Genomic DNA, 22,655 nt, shown 5'->3' with positions numbered 1-22,655 from the left:
AACAGGTGCAGAGGAGGCTTAGGAGGATATTCGGGGGAATGGAGTGGCTGCCTCATGAGAGGAGACTGGGAAAAGCTTGGCTTGTTTAGCCTAGCAAAATGAAAGCTGAGAGGGGATCTGATTGCTATCTATAAATACATCGGGAGGATAAACACCAGGGAGGGAGGAGAGCAATTTAAGCCAAAGGACAATGTTGGCACAGGAACAAAATGAGTCTAAACAGGCAATGAATAAATTTAGGCTGCAAATGAGAGGAAAGTTTCTGAGCATCAGAAGAGGGAGTTCCTGGAACAGCCAGAAGGGACTAGCAGAGCCGAGGGCTTAACTCTTTCTGAGGCAGAGTATTAATATGGTGCGGGGGCCTTTGTTGGCAGGGAGCTGGGCTTGGTAACACAAAAGGTCACTTCCCATTCTCTCTTCTGCATCGACAAATGTGTCAGTGGGTCTGTTTCTAGGTTTAAGCACGCTGCCTACTCAGAATCCTGTCCCGCATGCTTCTCTAGGTAATAATGCAGGTTCTTCTGTTACAAATTTCAGTGTTGTTCAGGCTTTAGGCATGCTTGGCTCTGGTGAGAACGATGCTATGTTTCATATAGTCTGCGCAAGTCAGAAATTCCAGATTTACCCTGTATATGAATATATATATAATTTTAAACATTATGCTGTTTAAAATGGTATCAACTTTTATGAAATTGAAGTAAAAAAGCAGTAAAAAAGTCCAAAGTTTAAAAAACTGATAAAGAAGAATTTAATGCGGTTCTGATACTGATTAATTTTCATAAAAGCCTTTTTGGAAGCACTCAGATTAACTGTAAAAATATTTTTGGATTATTTTTGATACTCTGTTTCATGACACTGTATTTTTTATTTCCAGTCAGTACATAAAAACTTAACCTAATATAATGTAACTCTTAAGGAAAGATCTAAATTTTATTTTTGTGAATGGGAGCTCTTTTCTAATATTTGAGATGGCATATACTACTAGCACAAAATGGCTGGGATTTTTTATTTTCCCTTCTGCTGCCTTGGTAGTCTTTGCCCTTGGTGCATACAAGTTTCTAATTTCCTATAAATACACACACACACACACACACACACATATATACACACACACACACGCCTATACATAATTGTGATTTTTGATGTGTTAATTTTTCCTGAGCCCTTTTCCTCAGAGATCAATTTGGGCTCATCTGTGCTTTACTAAGTTTTCAACTACCAGTGATACTTACCAGCTTACCAGCACTGTCAAGTCCTAGTTTTACTCAGTTACCTCCCATTTAGGGTATTTACCTGGTGGTATGTGGGGCATAGACTCAGTTCCTCTCTCTGCCTGAGGGCATCTTAACTCCCCAGCACCTCTTTTTCCTGGTAATGTTTCCTAACACTTAGGTTTATCATGTATTCAAACAGGTGGAGGCGGAGAGCTGTGCTCTCAGTTCTTCCTCTTGGTGTTACTGCATTTAGTATAAATAATTGAGCTGCTTATATTTTAGGAGAACATCCTGTCCACCAGCTACAGAATCTTTTTTTTTTTTTTTTGCTCACCAAATATTTAAATATGCTGCTCAAACTAGAGCAGTTTGAACAGATGAGCCTGAGGGAGGCCTACTTCAGCATGCACTAATAACTTGGTAGTTGAGAGACTCACTTGAGAGGTAGGAAACCTTGGGTCAGATCGTTGCTCTGAATCTGTGAAGTACAAAATATTTTTTAAAAAAATGACCTACTTTAATCTGTTTTCTATTTTCATCTGTTACAAATGGGCTCTTTATTATTATTCAATCAAACCAATATTTTTTCCCAACTCAGCTGCCAAACTGAACACAACATTTCATATACATTATGCCCAGGCATGATGGGTTCACATAAATTCTTTCACGATGCTTCAGTATATTTTTGTCAAGTCAATAGCCTAAGTGCAGCAACTCTACACCATTTCACACATTGTAAGTTTTAAGATGTGGAGGCACTGCACAATGTAGTACAGTAGAAAGATGTTTGAGCTAGCTTTAGTTATCTTGGGTACTAAAGCAGAAGAGCCACATTAGCATGATACCTCGCAAAAGTAGAGTAAATTAGCCCTAGAAATGTTGCACCCATTACTGTCACTACCAATTACAATAATTAATGTTATTCATCTCTAGGCTGAGGATTAAAACTGAACTAACCCGTTAGTGACTAAACGTCATTGCGACTACAGGGTTGTTGGATTGCCTGTGTGAAGGTGGTGATTTCATTTCAGTTCCTATTGGCAAATGGCCATGTTCTTTAAATGAATAATAAATGAATACACAGCAAGCAAAATCATGGCTCCCCGGAGCTCTCCATTAGCTGTAGCAGTGCAGGACACAAACACATTAATTGTTGAAAACTTTATCATGATACAGGATATTTCTGGTTTGGGATATAGAAGAGTTTTGAGAATGGATCATGGAGATTGAGAGTAGCCTGTTTATCCTTCAGGAAATCCCTCCAGAATAAGGGTGTTTGCACCCTTATTTACAAGTTTCTTACTAGCTGAATGGATATCTGCTCCAGAGTTGCTTGCTTGTTCTGTTTCCTGTTCCATTCATTAAATGATCAGTTACAATAAAACACACAGCATTAAGAATTAGTTTTGATAGGAACAACCCCTCAGTCACAGCACATATATTACTATAATCAGATTATTTTATGCATTTCCATATAAACACACACTAACTAATAAGTTCACCAACACTGTTTCAAAAAGAAAGAAAAAAAAAAAAAAGCTTAAATTTCAGCTAGGGACCCATTAGTTGTAATTTGCCAAGCATAGCTAGCAAAGGAAACCTCAGCCTTATTCAATGTGTTAAATAGCTACTACAATTAGGCAATAGTTAAGTCTCTCTAGCTGATTTACTTCATCTGTCTGTGGGGTGTTTTCCAGACCCTGACCTTTTCCATCTCCATACTCTTAGTTCCTATATAACATACCCATTGGCAAGCTGACATGTTGTGACCACCTAAATACAATTGCTTCTTGCTTGCCCTTTGGTGAATGAGACAAGCAAAGAACATTAAGCTCTTTAAGAAAGAATGCAATAATCGTGCAGTTTATTAATGAGAACAGGCTGTATATTAAGTGTGCATCACTGCATTAATCCCTAGGTTATTTGCCAGTGTTGGGTTGGGTTTTTTGCATTTTTTTTAACACGACTGTTTCTACCCACTGCACATGAACAGAGGTGGGCAAAAAGCTTACCCCTAAAGCAGAACTGACAACATTTAGTTATTAGTCTGCAAAAAGATAAAGAAATATTTGCTCTGTGTGCTACTGCACAGTGTAGCCAAGAGGGGAAAATAACCTTGTGGTCCTGGCAGAGAGGAGCTCAAGGTGAAAGAGCCTATGACCTATGGTAGAGCCTCTCTGACCTATGGTATGGTATCATCGTTTGGATGAGTATTGAATATGAGCAGCTCCCTTTGCATCACACTTGTTGGGTACATGGCGTGCTGCTGATCTGGAAGAAGATAAACTCATATGGAATAAATTCTGCTTTTCATTTGCTTTCCAGCCATGGCCCCCGATTGCTGCATTTTTGTCCTCTTTTTTGACCTCCTCAGCATATAGCCATGTCCTGTTAAACTCTTAGACTATCATGTAAACCTAGAGAAACACATGCAGGGGTGAAATTTGAGGAAAAATGACTAAAGCACTGATCAGTGCACGTGCCTCTCAAATCCTTAAACTTTCAGGCTGAAGTCCACATGCTCTCAGAGACAGGATGAAGGTGTAAATGATGATTTACTCCCACAGCTCCTCATAGGCTTGTCTCTGAATTTTGTATTACAGTATTAATAGAGACACAGCTTTCTAATTGCGTTATATACATTATGTTACATTTGAGTCTTGGTAAAGTAAATTAATCAGGCATGTCTAAAAATAATGACCGTGGCTCTTTAAGCTAACTATGCATCTAGACTGTAACTCCTACATGGTTTCAGTATTGCTCATGCTCATAGACAAGTGAGACGTTCATGCTGCAATATTTAGACCCTGTAACACTTTCAATATTTGAGGTGCTAATCCGCTAAGATGCTCCTGATAATCATCTTCTCTATGCTTTATTTGTCCTTATTAAATTACTGAAACCCCTGGGCTGGGCCCTTTGCATATCTGCCTATATCACCCTAAGCACCCCCATTTAGCTCTGGGCATTTCCCTGTGGAGGGAGGCATTAAAGCTGTATTTTACATCCTGAGAAAGATTTGGCAGTGTCAGTCAAGGTAAGTATAATTGCATCACCATAAGTCTGTCCAGAAGGCTATAGGTGAGGTGAGGGCTCCACAGGGGGTACCTGGGCAAGTGATGGGAAACGTTACAGGGATGAAGCTGCTCAGGTCTTTGTTTCCCACCAGACCAAGACGGCTTTAAACTCTTCTGGGAACCCATGTGGTTGGCACTGCTGGGATATAAACAGCTTGTCTCTCACGTACCCTGCATTCATCACCTCTGCCCAGGTCCTGTGATTGCTGCCCAAGCCATCCTCACGGCTCCTGCTGTACTACTGGCCACCAGAAGCCTGTGGCTTTGGTTATACCAATAAGAATATATCTGATTTCTGAGATTAGAGGAGAAGGGTATTACTTTTTCTCCCTGTGTTGCAGGGAAAGGGTATTTTTCAGTCTGTGCCAATTGGAAAAGAACTCTCCTGAGACTGCATCCTATAAGGGAGTTTATTTACTCTCTAGCAAAAGAGTTACCCAGCAGTCTGGCTTCTGCCTCTGTTGCCACGCTCTTAACGCTGCCTATTCAATGCTGGAAGTTCAGTAAGCTGCAAAAAAAAAACCCATTGGAGGGACATGGGTATAGCAGAACTAACTGAAGCTCTATAGTACAGAGAGAAAGGAAGCTTTCTGTTCTTAACGCAGTAGTAAATCCTGCATTGTACAAACTGCAGTAACAATAATAGTCAACTGACACCCCACACCTCAACACCAGATTGAGCCATGACCCAGCGAGTAGGGGGGCTCCAGGTAATCTTTTCTGCTCTTCTCTTCCCTACAAACACTGAAGTGCCACTGAATTCATAAAGTCCTTGTTGGGATTTTCTTTTTCAGTCGTCTCTTTTGACAAGACACAGCTGGCACTTTTATTCAGCATCCATCAGTACGCTAGTTGCAATGGCTTACTGCAGTCTTTTTGTCCCCATTGTTGCCCTGCTTTCTGTTGTGCTGGCTGTTAAGTGAATCAATTTGTGCAATTAGTACTGGAGCTGCAAAGTGCCTAATAACAGGGAAAACAGGATCCTGCTTGCTGAAGAAACTAGATGCACAAAGCGACACAAGCAGCTAGCTGGGGGATCATGGCATGTAGCATCTGACACTACTGCCTAAGAATTCATGAACAGAAGCAGAATATGCTCATTGCAGTCTCAAGGTATTTGGAGGCATTATAGGAGTAAAGCTCTCAGAGAGCAAAGTCTGTAAGTATATGAGTAATACCACCAACTATAAGTTTATCAGAGACTTCCGAGGCATGCCATTCAGCTTCAAGGCAAGGTATGTGCTTGAGAATCAGAAGAACTGGTGTTTAAATAGTCATTGGCTAGTATAAAATTTTTCACAAAACTAAGGTTGCTAGAGGACATTTTTACCCAAATAAGTGGCAGTTGTTCAAAAAGATAGTAGCCTAAAAATGGCGATGTGGGTGCTTTGCTGGCACAATGAAAGCAACATGAGCTTGCACAAAGGGATAGTGCAAGTGGCCCGACTTTTGCATTTGAAGCCTGTGGCAGCTGGAATTTAAGAGAGGCCACAAGCCAGACTCCAGTTGTATGCATGAATGCAATTAATAGCATGGTGCAGATGTCCAAGCCTTCAAAAATATATGCGGAAAGGCAGGGTCACAGTGTGGAGTGAGTGATCTCAGCTATATTGTGCTGGTCGGCTTGGTGAGGCCTTTCTTTTAGCCCAGGTTGTCTTATTTGATGAGCAGTCATCAATGTGTCCAGAAAGAGTTCTGGATGGATGGTCCTGGGGCCCTGATGTGGAGGAAATTTGTGCTAAAATGCTGTTCTGTCCTTTAGAGAAAATCTTAGACTGACGTAGTCACACATAGCTGTCTACATTTAGGATCCAACATCAGCACCCAACAAAATATGATTTTTTTCATGGTTTTCCACTGAATTCACTGAAACTGCTCAGATGTGTAAATGTTACTCAGCTGCATATGTATAGTGTCAGGACCTCCGACATATTGGACAAGTTAATTATGAGGAGGTCAAAATGTGATGAAGCTCAAGTTGTCATTGTAAAGTTTGTGTTAGTTTTTAAATATTCAGGCTTCTCTCATACCTGGACAAACTGCTTTAAGGTTACCAAACCAGTCTCTAATATTTATGATGTGTCTTGTTCATGTCTCATTCTTGACATTGTCTTGAATTTATGGAGTCAAGGTGATGGATTTTTTTCAAGCACCTATAACCCTTGCATCTTAATGTGTGGTTAATGCAAATGCAGAAGACAAGAATTTGAGGGTATACACTGTAAGGCTGAAAAGTTTAGAAGCAAACAGTTCTTATTTTGTGGGTAGAGATGCACATACTGGATATACTGCCAATATTCTCTCAATATATAAGTGATATGACATGCTGTATTATAGGACATTTTGAGTTTTTCTTTGTTCTTCTTCTTTTCTTTGTCCTACTCCTGCCATGCAAAATTCTTTTAGCCATAGATAATAAGGAGTGTGTAGGAAGCAGATTCCTAAGTTGAGCTACCATTTATATGCCAAGCATCCATTCTCTTTTGGTTTTTAAGAAAAGAAACAACCTTGTGCCTTTAGCTTTGTACTAACACACAGCTGACGCTGGTTGCGCTGCTGTCCCTCCCATCACCACCAGATTAAAAGATGTTCTGATATTTATGAATGCACAAAGACACACGTCTCATTTATCTCCAGACCTGAGGCCCCATTATCATTATTATTATGTCAGCTCACTTGCTCAACCTGAAATCCTTGTGGTGAGAAATTAAAGAAAAAGGTGTAACAGAGCAAATATCCTTTAATCAGTTGCCCTCTGACATCTCTCACTCAGAGGTTAGAGCTTGCAAAATGAATCGGTGTAATAACCCCAATATGTACAGCAGATGGCATGGACATTATAATAAAAGTAGATGAAATAAAACCTCAGATAATTTCTAATGATTTATAACTATTGATCTCACTAAAACATTTCTGTTCCTTCAGGGAGGGGAGCAAAGAAAAAACAGAAGCATTAGCTAGATGCTTTATTATGTATTTTATACTTTTTTCCCTATGTGCTGACCTGAAAAAGCCTTGCACATAGAAAATCTCTAAGTGTTCAAGTAAAAAAACTTTTAAATAAAAGTTTCGATACGTTTGCTATGTATTCCAAAGAGTTTAGGTAGGATTTTAAAGTGATTAAAAAAATAAAGAAAAGCTTTATGAAGTGATTTGGGGGGGGAACCACATCTCTTTAAATTGCTCAGCTTTATGGGGCATATCCATCTGCATCAGTCACATTGCATTATGTTGTTTCAGAAAATGTCATAACATCTTGAAAGACATATTTTTCCTGAAAACCAGTTTTACTTAAGTGGTAGGGTATGCTGCTCACAAGAAAAGTGCAATTAGCTGGCCATGTATGACAATATAGAGCTGAAGGGAAAAGAGAAAAATGAAAGACAAAAAACTTAATTCAGCTGGCCTATAAAAATAATATATTCTGAGGAAGGGGAAAAAAAATCTAAAGAGCAGTTTGCCTGAATGTGTACTAGCAGGCTAAAGTATGTCTAGCCCTTGCTTTAGACAAGCTCAATCTCAGATCCCAGCCCAGCAAATATTTTTCCCCAATGGGGTCTGCACATATGCCACTGTGATTGCTGAAATGGGGAGTTTTATTTCCAAAGTTTGCTCCAAACCTCAGAAGATAAAAGAAATAAATCTACAAAATATTTAAGCATAACTGAGTTATCTGCTGGTTATGTTCTTCCCAATTCAGGGAACTATTTGCACAGCTTAACTCTGTCTTCAGGTTAGCATTTGCTTAATACAACTGACCTCGAAACTACTTCAGCACACAATGAAAGTTAAGCACTAAAATAGGGCTGTTGTGCAGACTTAGGACCTTGATAAATTATTTAACTTATTAGTGTAGCTGAGAATTAATTCAGATAAAGAGATTTTCCACCCATTAATTTACATATCTCAGCAATATCTCATATATGCACCTAACAGGTGAGTTAACCACTTTTTTATTCACCTGTATGCCACTGTTTTACTTAGAGGGCTGTAAATCTTTTTGTTCCAGAGAGGAAACAGACTTTCAAACCCCTTTGGCAGGCCACACTAACATAACCATGAGCACTAATTACTTGGGATAAACGTCATATGACTACATGATTCGCCATGCAGTGTAAAACCCTACCTGGCAAACTGGGTGGTGACTGAACTGCCAAAATGTGCATTAATAGTTTTATTAATAGCTATATTATCAATATTACGTACACTTCAGTAAGTATCTAAAGTTCCTAATTGGAGATTAGCATCTCATTATGCTAGGTGCTGTACAAACTTGTCAAAAGGACATCTGTTGAAGGATAGCACTTGTCTGAAAGGACTTAACACTGCCACATGCAACTAGCATTTGCTAGCTGCTCAGGAAATTTTGGTGCTATTTCCATTTTACTTGGTAAAAATGCCCCTGTGCTTTACAAAAAGCATCTGCACCACTTTAGCACCATTTAATCAAAGTCAAATTTTCCTTACTGTGAATAAAGATACAGAAATACTGACAATTTTTGCACTCAAAACTCCGGTGACTTTATCAAGAAAAACCTGCCTTGAACCTCTCCCTGCCAAAACAAAATGGAAGAGAGACATGTGACAGGCTGTCATTATAACCATACAGCAGAAGAAAATGAACAATCAAAAGAGGCTCCAGCCCAGAAAGGCTGGCAATTTGCTGCACTCACCTCCTGGCATGCTATTTTTACCCGGCTGCATGCTGCAAGCCCTGTGTTGGGGTAAGGCTGTGCAGGGGGAAGCAAAGCTCCCGCGGATGCAGCAAAGGCAACGAATCCTACAGATGGAAGCTAACATTGCCCCAGAGCAAGGGAGTAGCTGGACTGGGAGAGGTGGAGTGGCAGACCTTGGATCTGGACAGCAAAGTTTGTGTTTGTGTCAGTAGGGTCCTCTCGGTGGTATGAAAGTCTCTACCTTGTGCATGCCAGAAATGGTAGTCAGCACCGATTAGTGCTTTGATGGGCAGGGGAAAGACAGCACTGGCTGTCGAGGTGGGTTGTGCCCTCTTCCGCCTGCCCAAAGTGCACACTTGGCACAAAGCTAGCTTTGTATGCAGTGCTGGGTGAAAATGTGTCCCCCCCAAAATAGGAAATGTCTTTGTCCAATCAATTATCCTTTCCATTAACATTTCAAATCAGACACTTACTGAGTAATTACTCTGTCATTTCAGCAGTTTCATTTGGAAACAGCAGGGTGGAGTTATACTCAAACTGTATGAGTTGGTCTGTCAGGTCACATAGCATCACTCCAGAGTAAGTAGGTTACCCGTGTATGTGAAGGGACTCTGCCTATTTGAGCAAGACCTGCTACTTGATTTTAGGCTACCTGTCTCTTCTGACCCAGGTCTTCCTTCCATGCTTGAAACTGGATTTTGCGGGTGGCTTTTTGCAAGACCTTTACATTTTGTGTTTTCCTGATGTGTCCCTAGGCAAGTAACAATAAACCTGTGGTCTCATTTTTCACTGTACAATTGCTAACCCATGTCATACTAGATTGTATAAGGTTTGTAATGTGAACTGGGTGTACTGTTGAAAAGCCTTTGTTTTGTAATGTAGTTCTTTTCATTTAAAAGTCACAACATGAATATAAAGGAGGAACAGAATCTTCTTTCTTTTTTAATCAAAAAAGATCAAAGCAACAAATAGACTTTTCCCCACCAACCCAACAACAAAAACATTTGTAAGTGGACCTTTTGGAACGAACAATTTGGTGAAAAATCTGAAAAAAATGTAGGTGCTTTTCATTTTCATGAACATTTTATCTTTTTCTTTCTTTTATGAAATATTTTTCACTACCCCTCTTTTCACATATTTAGCCTTATATTGAAAGCTCTCTTTCTAGCAGCTTTTAAAAATTAAAGCATTAGAGAGAGGCAACAAAAACAACCAAAAAAAAAAAAAACCCTAACATACCCTCAACCTTTAGTCAAGCTTCGGTGGGGCTGAAGGATGGTGTTTGTATGACAACCCTTGAAGAATGTCTCCTGGGATGTCCCTCCTGAGGGAGATGGTGGCTTCGAAGCTGATAAACTCTTTGTGGTATGGTAAAAACAGAATAGAGTTGGTTGAGTGCCAGAAGTGCTCTAAATGTATCCTCCTGCCCTGTTTGAAGCCACCCACTTTTCTACAAGGTGAGTTTTTACAATAACGCAAGAGGTGGTCATGCTGATATAATTCCTACTTTTCCAAAAGGAGGGAGAGAACCTCTACAGCTTGAGTAAACGAGAAAATTTATTGTTCCTCTGCTTTGGGATTCTTAAAGGTTAGGAGGGGCAGAAATCACCAGCAGTTAGGAACAACTGAAAAGAAGCCATTGAAAAAGACAAAAAGAAATAATATAAAGGAAGGGAATCATGGCTGGATCTTGGGTATTGTTTAGCTTCCAATGAGCTCTATGGCTGTTTCTTCAATCATGTTTTTCAGACCTCCCCCTCCCACTGTGTTAATGAGACGGGAAGTGACCTGCCTGCTTATTTTCTGGCTTTGTACTTACCAGTGTGGGTGACGTGCTGAACGACTTGATTGTGCACCTTAATGTAGATGAGATCCACACACTGTATGACAAGACACTTGTAATTTCTCTGTAAAAAAAGCATGTACCAAGTTTCAGGGTTTTATTTGCCTTGGGAAAGTATTGGCATTTTCTCTCAAGCAGGTTTTTCTTTCCTTACTCCGCAGCATGATCATCAGGCATCATGCTGAAGTGGCACGTATATTATTCTCATTAACTCTCTCAAATTTAAGGAGGAATGCCTCTGTAACTGTGTGGGGCTAAATAGAAATCCCCTGTGAACGCCACACATTTCACTCCAGTCAATATTTGCAAGCCATGAACAGTTCACATTAGTGCCATTTCCATTTGCTGAGGAGCTCTATGTTCTGCTTGTTGGAACAAGGCTAATTTTGCTCTTTCTTTTGCAGCCTATGGCCTTTGTCTCCCGTGATTTTTCTCATTTTTGAATGTTACTGGGGAGTCTTGAGTTTAGCCTGAAGAGGTTATTGCCACCAGTGGTACATCTCAGAGAATGTGTCTGGGATGTCAGACATGTGGGTTAGTGCCACTTACATGATCTTGTGTCCCTCAGCAGGAAGTGTTTTTTCTGTCCAGCATGTGTTCATCATCTGGGTTTCAAGTGTTGTCTGTGTTCGCCTTTGAAGTATCTCTGTGGCCACAGCAAATGCCCAGGCTCCCTGCAGTGAGACAAATGTGGAATCGGGCACTGGGAAATGTGGGCAGCTGATGTAGACGCAGGATGAGGTGTGTTCATGATCTAAGTGAGTTGACGGAAGAAATGAGTAAGAAACAGAACAGGATATAACCCTTGATTTGGAGTAATATTGGATCTGCCCCAGCTCTGAACACAACTGCCTCTCCTTTTTCCTCCTTAACAGAAAAAAAAACACAGAAGATTCCCTTGGAGAACACAGTGGGCTAAGAAAAAATAAAGCTAGACTGAAACCAATCGCTTTTCAGTTTATGAGCTTTCCAGCTCCTTCCAAGATCAACATGGCAAAACAATACAGCTGCATACCTGCAGACAATATAATGGCAGAGCAAATTGCCCTCACAAAAGAACTCCTGTGCTGCTATACCTTGGAAGATTCTTTTGAAACACCGTGGGAGAGGCGCATGGATCACTTTGACATAGATAGCAAAAGCATTTCTTTGTGCATAGGGTGAAATGACAGCTTTTAAACCATGATAACAGCCAGGAGCTAAATGTGTAAGTTTTGTGAGACATAACAGGCTTTCAAATCAAGTAATGAGCCTTAAACTGGAGGATGACACCAAACAGTTGAGAAAGGAGCTGAACGTAATGCAGGATTCCTTTCCCTAGTCCGTACCAACTTACCCTTCACATCCATATAGCTAAAGCTTCAGTATTTCTTAGGTGAATAATGTACAAATGGAGAATGAATATTTGAGATTACAGCACGTTGATGTGGAAATGAGGGCTTGACTGTGTTGCAAGCAGAGCATGCTCTACTTTCAGTTTGAAAGACAAAACCAGAGGAGAGGGTTCATTATCAATGAGCACTCGTACATAGCTCTCTGCTGCTGCATGTGATGAGGGGTATGACTGTACCCTTTCAGTCAAAATTTGTTCTTCCAGATAAAAAGCCCTCTTTCTCCTAAATGAATTGTTTCTGCTCATAAATGTGTTTGAAATTTTCCATTTTTGAACAGAAAATGAACCATCTTTTTATGTGAACCAGAATATCTTTCATTTAGGTAAAAACATGTTTTATGTTTTCAAACCTGCAAAATTTGTTTTCAATCTTTTATTTTTCACTAAAACCAGAAAAAAGTAGATTAAATCTTGGGAGTAAACTGGCTTCTTCTAATATTTTTCTTTTAAAGTATTAATTATTTCCTGACCAGCTTTTGCAATGAATGTGTGCTCAGCTAGGCATAAGCATTCTTGGACCATGTGTGCTAACAGTATACTCCTTTGGCAGCAGCGAGAAGTCTCTTCAAAGGAATTCATTTCTGCTGCCAGCTCTCTCCTGACACTCTGTGTCCCCTTGCAGAGGGCACTGGACAACTCCATGCCTCTCTTCCTCTTCCCAGACTTTGTCATGTTTATTCAGATTCTGATCTCCTCAGAGGTTATATCCTTGGAGATACTAGTACTGTCACTAATTCAGTGGCACCCTGATCTCCCCTATTACATCTCAGTGAAGCAGTAATCTAAAAAAGAGTTGGCATCTAAACAAGAGCAGGCATGTTTCTTAAATAAAAAACCCTGCTGTGCTGCATTGCACTGCTGCACACCTGACTGCTACCATGTGTACCTTTGTGTGCTGTGTATGTGTGTTCTGGTTCAGTTTTCTAACCTCCAAATCATGAAATACAGCAAAGTTGACAACTACATTGAATATTTGTTAAAGGCCAGTAGAAAAGATCCCTGAGGAATGTCAACTCTGCATGAAACATGAAGCATCCATTGTGTTAACTTAACTCGGTTTAACTGCACACAGACAAGCTACCATTTGGCTTTTTTTTTTTTTTTTCTAATTAGAGGGTGCTATGTGCAGTGCATCCCACCAACCAGGAATCAAGGAGCGCTATCCTGGGATTTCTCACTGACAGTGAAGGTTGCAAACTGTCCTCATTAGCATGCAGCCTACTACAGGAAGTAAGTGAGGCTTTGCATTAAGAGGGGAAAGAGTCTGTGCCCCAGAATACTGATTGCTGTGAATGGGAATGCTCCAGTGGAGGGCACTGGGTGGGAGGATGCTTTTGGGGGCCGAGCATGAGAAGGTTTGGCTATTTCAGGTCAAGCACTTCATTTTAAGGGACCCCTAATCAATCTATAGCCTAAACCTAATGAGTGCATCTTTCTACTTCTCACAGTGAGTGCCCTGGGAACTGGGTTTTCTGTTCTGGGCTCGGTGCTTCAAGAATCAGGGGTGAGCTTGAGCTACCAAGGTCATATCCCAATCTGAACTTTTCTTGCAAAATGACTTCAGGATTTTGATTTGGCTTTTATGGTAATGTGGTGGGATGGGGGCAGAATCCAGCCAAATGAAAGCCTGCTAAGCAAGCACCACGTTGTGATCTAAGCCATAAGCTTGCCATTTTAAGGGCTGAGGCTCAGTGTCCTCTCTGATCACCAAAGGAGTATGTCTGCATTAAGTGGCCAAATCACTCCCAGCCAGTCCGCAGCTTTTTCACACATAAAAAAAAAAGTCCAGCGAAAAAGCAGTCACTACCTCCAAACTGAGCTCCACAGTCAGTAAATACAACTGCATACAGATTTTCTTCACCCCTGCCGGCAGCATGTCCTTGGATCTGTCAGAGCTGATTCCCCTGATCAGGTAATGCCTGAGCTCCCTGTTGCCCCCGGCTCCCAGGGGAATAGAAAGGAAGGGGAGAGCAGTAGAGGGAAACATAAGCTACATGTCTTCTCTCCCTGCCAAGCTCTCACACTGTTCTCACGTCTCCAGTAGTGTCTGCTGTTTATTTCGAGTCGTGATAGAAATTTCGGATAGTGCAGTTCAGGTTTGGGTCTCAAAATTTATGCATGAATGAGGTAATATACTTGGGGGGGGGTGATAATAAATTACTTTCTGTATTACACTTAGTGTTAAAATATCATAAGGTTACTCAGGCAACCTAGATATCAATATGCATATAACCAGCTGGGTATTGAAACAATTACTGTTTTCAAAAAAGCATTTGCATTCTGTACCTGGTTATGAAAGTGATCTGCTGGCACCATCAATCAGTATTTGCCTCACATGTATAAACCTATTACTAGAAATAAAGGCTTGTAATTATTGCCTAAAAGCTTAGGTGTTTGTCCTGCTTTCCCATCGTGATGGTGGTTTTTAACTGGGATATTGGTGCTTATTGATCTACTCCTGTAGTGGAGGATTTTCAGGGCTGCCTTTGGATATACTGTGTAGAGAAGGCTTTTATAGAAAAAAAATTGTATTAAAAAAGGAGAGTCTGCAGGTTGTGCTCAGAATTTGCTCTCCATCATCGTCTTTGTCAGCAGCAATGCTGAAATTGAAAGGTACAGTCCTTAAAGAGAGGGCTGCCCTACTCATTTACAGGGGAAAAGTTATATGTATTATATGTGGTTTTTCACAGGCCTCCCACAATTGCCTTTTAAAGCTCTTCTACATATCAGTTTCCCTCCGAAGCCACAGAAAGGGTCACAGCAGTTGTTGTTTGAAGATATTTAGCTGCCCTTCTCTAGTAAGTGCGCAGGTCTGAGATCCAGGTAAAATAGACTATATTTTTTAGTTTTACAGGTTGTAGAGAGCTGGAGGTTAGCCTTTTTCCATAGCTGTTTCAGAGCCAAAACTTTCTGGAAGGAAGAAGTAACAGCTCTGATAATATGCTTGAAAGCCTTACACTTCCAGGGCACTCTGGACAATCAGTTGGTATTTAGTTAAAGACTTAGACTTATATGAGTTAGAAAAGTGCCTGTGTAATATTAGATGGAAAATGCAACAGCAGAGGTATCAGGTTAGAAAGCAGTACCTCTGGCCATGCTCAGAGATGTAGCCTGTGTTTCATTCAGCTCTGCAAGAAGGTGACAGAAGGAAAAACCCCGCTGTTGTAACTGGTAAGGGCTGCCCGCCCGTGTCAGAGGTCCTGCATTTCTCCATCCATGTTCCAGAGGAAACTTGTTGCACACCGGGTAACGAATCCCCGATTTGGGACAACAATGAGACACAGTAATGACAACTTACATGCCAAACAAGTGTTCATCTTGAGTGCATTACTCTTTTTTTTTTTTCCTCTCTCTCCATAGAAGTTAATGAGAAGAGATAGATTTACAAAAGTTATCGCTGAACCTGCCTTGGCGATATTTGCAAATTTCTCTTGGTGTCTATTCTGAGCGAAATATGGTAAGGTAGGTAAACCTGGCCCAGTTCATTTCCACACATGCTTTATTTTATGCACATGAACAGTCCCACTGAATTCAGTGAAACTACAGAATTCTTTAAATGAAGCACTTTTAGATAAAGCCCTTTATAAAACTGAAACCCAGAAACCTGTGAAACCTGACCTGCAAAATTTTGGCCTTTGGATATCAAACCCTTCTTTCCCCATTATGCAAAATATGCCAGCTTACTCTGGAATTGAGGTGTAATTTTACAGAGAATTGATAACTTTTTCACGGCCATAGATTACTAAATGTATAGATTGCTTCTCCACCCTCAAAATCACAATACACCAATGAGAAACTAAGATATCATTTGGTATAAACCAAATGTTTGTTCAGTCTTTGCAACACAATGACTTCTAATGAGCACAGTCTGAAGACTATTTGTAGGATTAGTGTAGACATCAGATAAGTGATTTTGGAGGTCATAGTTTTTGGCAGCTTAACTAACAGTACCTTTCAGGAGACTGATTTTCAGAGGGCTGGTAGCTTCTTAATGCTTTCCAAAACTGGGGCTCCATCAGCAGGGATTTTGAGGAGTCTCTGATTGGACACTGCAAAGTGCTTTGCCCTCTGCTGCTAGGGCAGTAAGTTGAAAGAGATGACAGAGCACTATGGATAGGACATTCTGCAGCCCTATTTATCTTCAAAGAGTTCCTAAATAGCTGCCTTTTTTTAAATCATCCTGGTACCAGCACTGTTAGGTCACTTTTTATCTCAGTTAAACCACTTGAGTAAAGGAATCATTATTTATGAATGTACTGGAAGGATCGAAAAGAATCTTGTTTTCACACGCCTCATTCTCTCCAAAGTTTTAATTTTAGTAAGGATTGGATCTGCAGGTTTTGGTCACAGCTGTTAAATGCACTGCTGTCATGAGAAAAGCAATGAAGTACAGTAAGAACAATAAAGAGCAATGAAGAGCAGTGAAGAACAGTAAGGAGCTGATGAAGCTTGTTAGCAGGTAGCATAGGGAAATCTTCTTGACTGATGGGGGAGATTAGCGAGCAGGATTGTTCAACACATGATCTCACTGTATACATGTGGTTTCTGATACAAGAAACTTGAAGACCAGCCCTGAAAGCTTTGCAATTTGTTCTTTGTGTTGAATGCCCAAGACTGGTGTTACAGGGTGTGCTCTACTCCTCCTAGTTGTCAGTGAAGGGCACTCAAGAGCACTCAGCAGCTCTGATGTTTGTGAGACTTGTACAATGATTATCGTTGATCATTACCAGTGGTGTTCTCGATGTTCCCTTAGCGATAACAAAAGGAATTATAGCCCATTTGATCCTGCACACTACCTCTGTCAGTTGTTCCTTCTTCATGCTTTTGAAAGCATGCTGAGACAAACCTATAATGCAGCTGGCTTACAGTTCTGCATTTAGCACTTGGGGAGTACCTGCCTAAAGCCCATTCTGCTTATGTCTTTAAATAGTCAGAACGTGTAGTCCTATGCCCAAAGGTCAGTATTCGTATTTGATTATTTTTCCTAGAGCTGGCAGAATTATTAATACCTATGAGTTGCCCACGTTGGAAATTTTCCTGATTTCTAGTAATTTATATCTTACACACTGCTGGTACAATATATGTTTGAAAATAATTTATGCAAAGAAATATCAGTTCATGCATTGCTGATTTTGATTAGTCATCACTTGCTGATATTTTTGAGGCATTGCAGGCATCTGAATCACATCATGCTATTTCTGCCACCTTATTGGATAACTCAAAAATATAAACAGAGGCCTAGTAAAGGACCTGTAAAAATATGTAAACCCACATGGTTTTGGTCTGAATTTTCAGACTAATCAGCAAACCTAAGGACATTCCAAATGGTTTACAAACTTTTCCACAAAACAATTAGGAACTGTCTAAATTATCATCATTACAGCTGCTCAGAATTTTGAATTTCTGATTTTCTGGGAAGTTCTGAGGTCTCTGAAAGGTCTGTTCTGATACTGGAATGAAAATTAAAATATTTACAATTTCTAAATGAAGAGGAACCCCAAAATATCTCATCTTGGAATTATCAGTTATGAAACAAAACAGCCAGCTGTTCTTGACTCATGGTACTACGTTGGCCATCCCGAAAGATTCAGGAACTGTCTGGAAAGCTCCCAACTTAAAGCAAGCAAGCTAAATGCCCTGGAAATCTGAGATGTAACTGAAGTTTTCTAGGCTTCCAGGATTCTGTATACAAAGCCAAAAAGTACGGCTCCTGAAAGTGCTGGAAAAACCGATATGATGATTGGGCACAACCCTAGAACAACCGGCTTTCAAGCCACCCAGCAGCTCAGTGAAACTGAGCTGTTTCTGCAAACGTTTTGCTTTGAAGGAATAACATTTTTGCTCTTTAAAAAACCTTGTATTGCAAAATATCTGATGAGCTCAGCTGATGAGTTATTTCGGTCCACAAATAACTGTGGAATTATCACTTTAAGTTGATTTGCATAAATAACCACTCTGTGTGTACTGAAAAATTCTAGTTTTTAATATGCATTTGTCATGAAATTTGTTTTGATTTGCTGAAGTTTGATTTTTACAAAGTATTCTCTAGAATTTCCACTGCATTTTGTTTTTTGTACGCATAAGCATCATTTTTTCTCAAGTAAAAGAGGCTGCGCTTTGCAAAAAGCTCTATTTCCCTTTTTTTGAGATAAGGTGAATGAATGTGCTGTTTAATTATTTAGAAAGTATCAGTTAATGGACTTCCTATAATCCAGGTTCTTTCTTATATTTTCCAGAGCATCCTTCTCTGCCTACCTGTATGTGGTTCCTTTCTGTCCTCATAAATCAAGTCTCATGACCAATTGCAGGAAAACCTGGGGAACAGAATGTAGCGCTGTAAAAAAAAATTTTTTTTCTTTGTATCTGGTCACCATTCACTTCCATTTAAAAAATAAATGAAAATGAGGTAAAGCCAAATAATCATGTTCTTTTTTCTATTGAAGTAATTTTCACTAAAGACCTCACATATTTGACTATTGCCCTTTATCCTGGCATCTCTATTTCTTGGTTTTGTTTTGTATAAATGGAAAAGAGCATGTTTAACTTTGTAATTCAAAACACAGCTGAATCATTGACACTTCAATCAGCCTTTATTGTGTTGAAATCACAGTAGGATATCCCTTACTCAGACTGTAGCGACACTAAAGCAGAATTGATTTCAATGTAAGAAGGAAGGGCAATCGTATGCAAATATATAAATCTCAGTGCAAACAAAGGGAAACATGCAAACAAATTTGCTGTTGGCAGAGTTTGTTTTAATTTTCAAATGTAATAAAATAGAGGAGGTGAAAGGAAACAAAGAAAGAAACAAGATTAACTAATCAAGTCACCTGCTGACTGAGGTCTTCAAAATCATGCTGTTCAGAGGCACTGAGCATTGAGATCAGTTACCTGAAAAGTGTGAATGCTGCAGCAGAGCTTCTGTTGAGAAAAGCTTTCTCAAAACATTTAGAAAACATATTTAATCCTAAATGTTCCCGATCCAAATGTTACACAATTGAGTACAGATCTATGATGTGAAAGCAGTATGTTGGCTTCCATCCACTAACGAACTTAATGTTCAAACAAATCACAGTGTTGTCTAAAGTGCATGTTACGAAAGTAAGTACCAGATGAAGTTAAGGTGCTCTACAAATGTATATGGTCAATTAATTTCAGAGGAAGCCTGCAAGCTTTCACACCTTAAAAATTGCTAAATTAGCAGCATAGTGCAAAAATAAACAATGAAAAGAGAAAGGAAAATGTGAATGTAGTCACAGTCCAAAAAATTGCAAAATTCAAATAGTAGAAACTGGTGGAAATGCCTCAACAAGATGCTCGGTGGATTACTTTCAAATTACTTTTAAAAATCTGTTGTTCAAATCCCTGTTCTAACCGTAACTGAAATAAGCCTGATGACCTGATATTCATCTGCAATGGAAAGTACTCCACATGCTAAAGACCTCAGGAGTCAGAGGAGGTTCAGCTTGTTCCTAGGTGACTTGGAGCATGCAGGATCCTCATCCATTTATAGGCCCAGATCCTACACTCGTTCTTCAATGTGTTGTCTTATCTCAGTACACACACAAACCTGACCATTAGGTTTACTTGCAGCACATCTGTGGAGGAAATGTAGCAACATATTCACATGGCCAGGAGAATAGTACGGAGTCTGTGGAAATGGCAGAGTCAGATTTATATAAAATTCACCAGGAAATGGTTGCTGTGTCAGTGAAGCACTGCGTAAAAATGTACCCACACATATCCATATATACCTGGACTCCAGCTTTTAGGGCAAGGTTGTTATTGATTAAAGATCCTCCCTGCTTATGAGATGAATACACATTGCAGCTGCTAAGCTGAACTGTTGGCTGTGAGTAGGAAAGGAGTGCACGTGGGATGACCGATCCATATGATGAGACACATTTCAGTCCAATCAGAGAGCTGTTCTTATCTGAAGCATATTGACTTCCTCATTGGTCACAGGCAGATGTGTCATCATGCTTACAGGTCATTCCAAGTTGTGATATATTTCTTCCCGTTGAAAATATTTCTGTTTCCCCAGGCCCATTTCATCAGGATGAGCCATCCCCTCTCCCAGGGACATACTGTAACCATCTGGCCATGTTATCTTAACCCATCCGAGTGGCGGAGTCACTGCATGTGCTATAGAGCATCAGTTGTGAAGGACATAAGACAGCCTGCAGGGTTATGTTGGCTTGGGGACTACTGCTGTAGTGCTCCTCACACCACTTCTCCTGGGCTGAGCTGAGCTTCCCCGAGCCAAGGAGTCCGCCATCCGCTCCTCCACTCCCCGCTCATGGGGGTGCCATGTGCCAGCCTACCATCAGGGCACAGCAGCTCAAGGCACCCATCAAAACCCCAGTCTGCTGGGTGCTGTGCAGATTCAGAGCAAAAAAGACCATTTCTAACCAAAAGAAAGTATGGGCAGAGAATAACAGAGTGGACCTAGTAATGCTAACAGACTTTCTTAGCCCCTCCAGTAGGGCACAGAGTGCTTTGTAAGTTGTACTTCACAGGTCACACTGTCTGTATTAAGCCTTCTTAGCCTAAGTTAGGCCAGAAAGGGAAGTCAAGGGAGGACAAATCAAAGGAAAAGATCATCAGTGAGAGTTAGAGTAGTGGCTGCAGTAACCCAGAGCAAGGTCCACCTAGCCCTGCCCCTGCCTGCTACAGTAGCCATATGTCGCTGCAGAAAGAAAAGTGACAATATGGCAGTATATTCGGTGCCCCTTGAATACTGTGGCAGCCTCCGAGTGTGTTCAGCTCAGGGGATGTCCTGACCCTGTCATAGTTTGCCTAGTAACTCTCAGTAGATCTATTCCCCAGTGACTTGTCTTGTTTGGAACCACGTCAAATTTTGCATTCACAGATTTGTTTGCATCCATAGCACTGTGGCTGTTGTTATGTTTCAACTCTCAGCTATGACTACTTCCTTTGATTTCTCTTCTAAGATCTTTTTGTGTCGTAATGTAGGTTAGAAGACATAACAGGTAAGGCAGAACTAAAAAAAACAGAAAGTTTGCCTGTTGTGACAAGGAATGATGGAGGTACTGAACTCTTCTTTTCTAACAGCTTTAAGTGGACAAGAGGTACAAGAACAAGTAACCTCTGCTTAATTCAGCTTAATATTAGATATAGTCTGTCTATAACAGTGTAATAAATTAGGAACATCTGCTTTCCACACCATTATGAATGTGATTTTATAGGTGTTTGGCTCATAAAAAAAAGATTCTGCTGTAAGGTGCTGTTCTTTCAGCATCGAACTCATGTTAGTGACGGCTTTCCTACCCTCAGGTGCAATGAGAACCTCACTCCTTTGCAACTTAATATCTGAAACTTGAGCAATATTTATTCCTAACTGCTCACTCACCTGTCAGTGTTTCCTAACAACTTAAAGGTTACACAGTTTTAGTATGAATAGTCTTTTCTGTTAAGTTTATAAAAATTATGCAAGATACATATTTCTTTGTCATACTTGTACTACATTATTTTTAATTCATTTGCTGTATTACATGGTTATTATTTTCTGTAAAGTTGCTTTCAAGAAGTACTTTGGTTCTCTGTGGCTGGTTTCTTGAACTCTTTTGGTTCCCAAATCATCCTTGGGGCCAGTATCTCAGGTCCTTTTAGTCTGAGCTTCTAAGGGCCTGGCCCTCCCTCTCTAATCAGCTCTCACTTCAATCCACCGTGTGGGTGTCTTACAATACAGGGGACTCCGTGTTTTTTAAATGAAACTGGTTCTTAATATTAAATGAAACTGGTTCTTAATAAAGCTATCTGCAGCTGCAACTCCCATCCCTTCCACTTCACAGAGACGAGCTTGCTGTTGTCCTCTCCGAACGTTTCACACGTGCCTCCCCTGCTTCTCCTTCCCAGATCAGTACATCCCCCATATCTCCCTGGTGGTCTTGGCATGTTAACAGTTCATGTACAAGCAAAAATAAGCAAGCTGCGTGTCAAAAGTTTGACTCAAAAAGAGTCATGGTTTATATCAATTTTATTTGGTTGGTTGCTCTCCTATTATTTGAGAGGAAAAGGGAGTCAGAATTACACTAGCTAAGAATGCAAGGTGAAAACAGGCCATGCTTTTCAGAAGGATATAGCTATTCCTGTAGAAGATCATGGTTTTCCCATTGCCCTAATGTAAAGATCTGTAGAAGCACTCTTGTACCACAGGCTCCTTTTGACCATGCTCCTCGTTCCACAGCTGCACATTTTAACCTGCTCAGCATGCATCACTTACTTACAAATTACCAATCTGGCAGCAGAAGTTCACAGAAGGGACAGTGCTATGTTAACAAAACTGGGCTGTTTATTCCCTTTCTAATAACTTTTTGCTAGAAATGCAGCTAGTTAGACCATCCTGTCCTATTCCCCCTTCAACCCTGCATATATGCTTCAGAGAGTAAGCTAGGCTGTTGCTTCAGTAAAATTTTAGTTCTTGCTGAA

The 22,655-nt window shown here is 40.3% G+C and overlaps 1 long non-coding RNA gene across 1 annotated transcript in view; it reads left to right on the top strand.

Annotated features, from left to right (window-relative positions):
• Positions 1–18,512, top strand: part of LOC106490620 (uncharacterized) — a 147,440-nt gene extending 128,928 nt beyond the window's left edge. The window contains exons 2-3 of the long non-coding RNA XR_001293638.1: positions 15,564–15,665; positions 18,440–18,512. This is a non-coding gene — a long non-coding RNA (uncharacterized lncRNA). The remainder of the gene's footprint in view (positions 1–15,563; positions 15,666–18,439) is intronic.
• Positions 18,513–22,655: the final 4,143 nt, after the last annotated feature.

The sequence above is a fragment of the Apteryx mantelli genome, chromosome 1 (genome assembly GCF_036417845.1).
Source record: "Apteryx mantelli isolate bAptMan1 chromosome 1, bAptMan1.hap1, whole genome shotgun sequence".
Classification (NCBI taxonomy): Eukaryota; Metazoa; Chordata; class Aves; order Apterygiformes; family Apterygidae; genus Apteryx; species Apteryx mantelli.
This window is presented reverse-complemented; position numbering and strand designations above follow the sequence as displayed.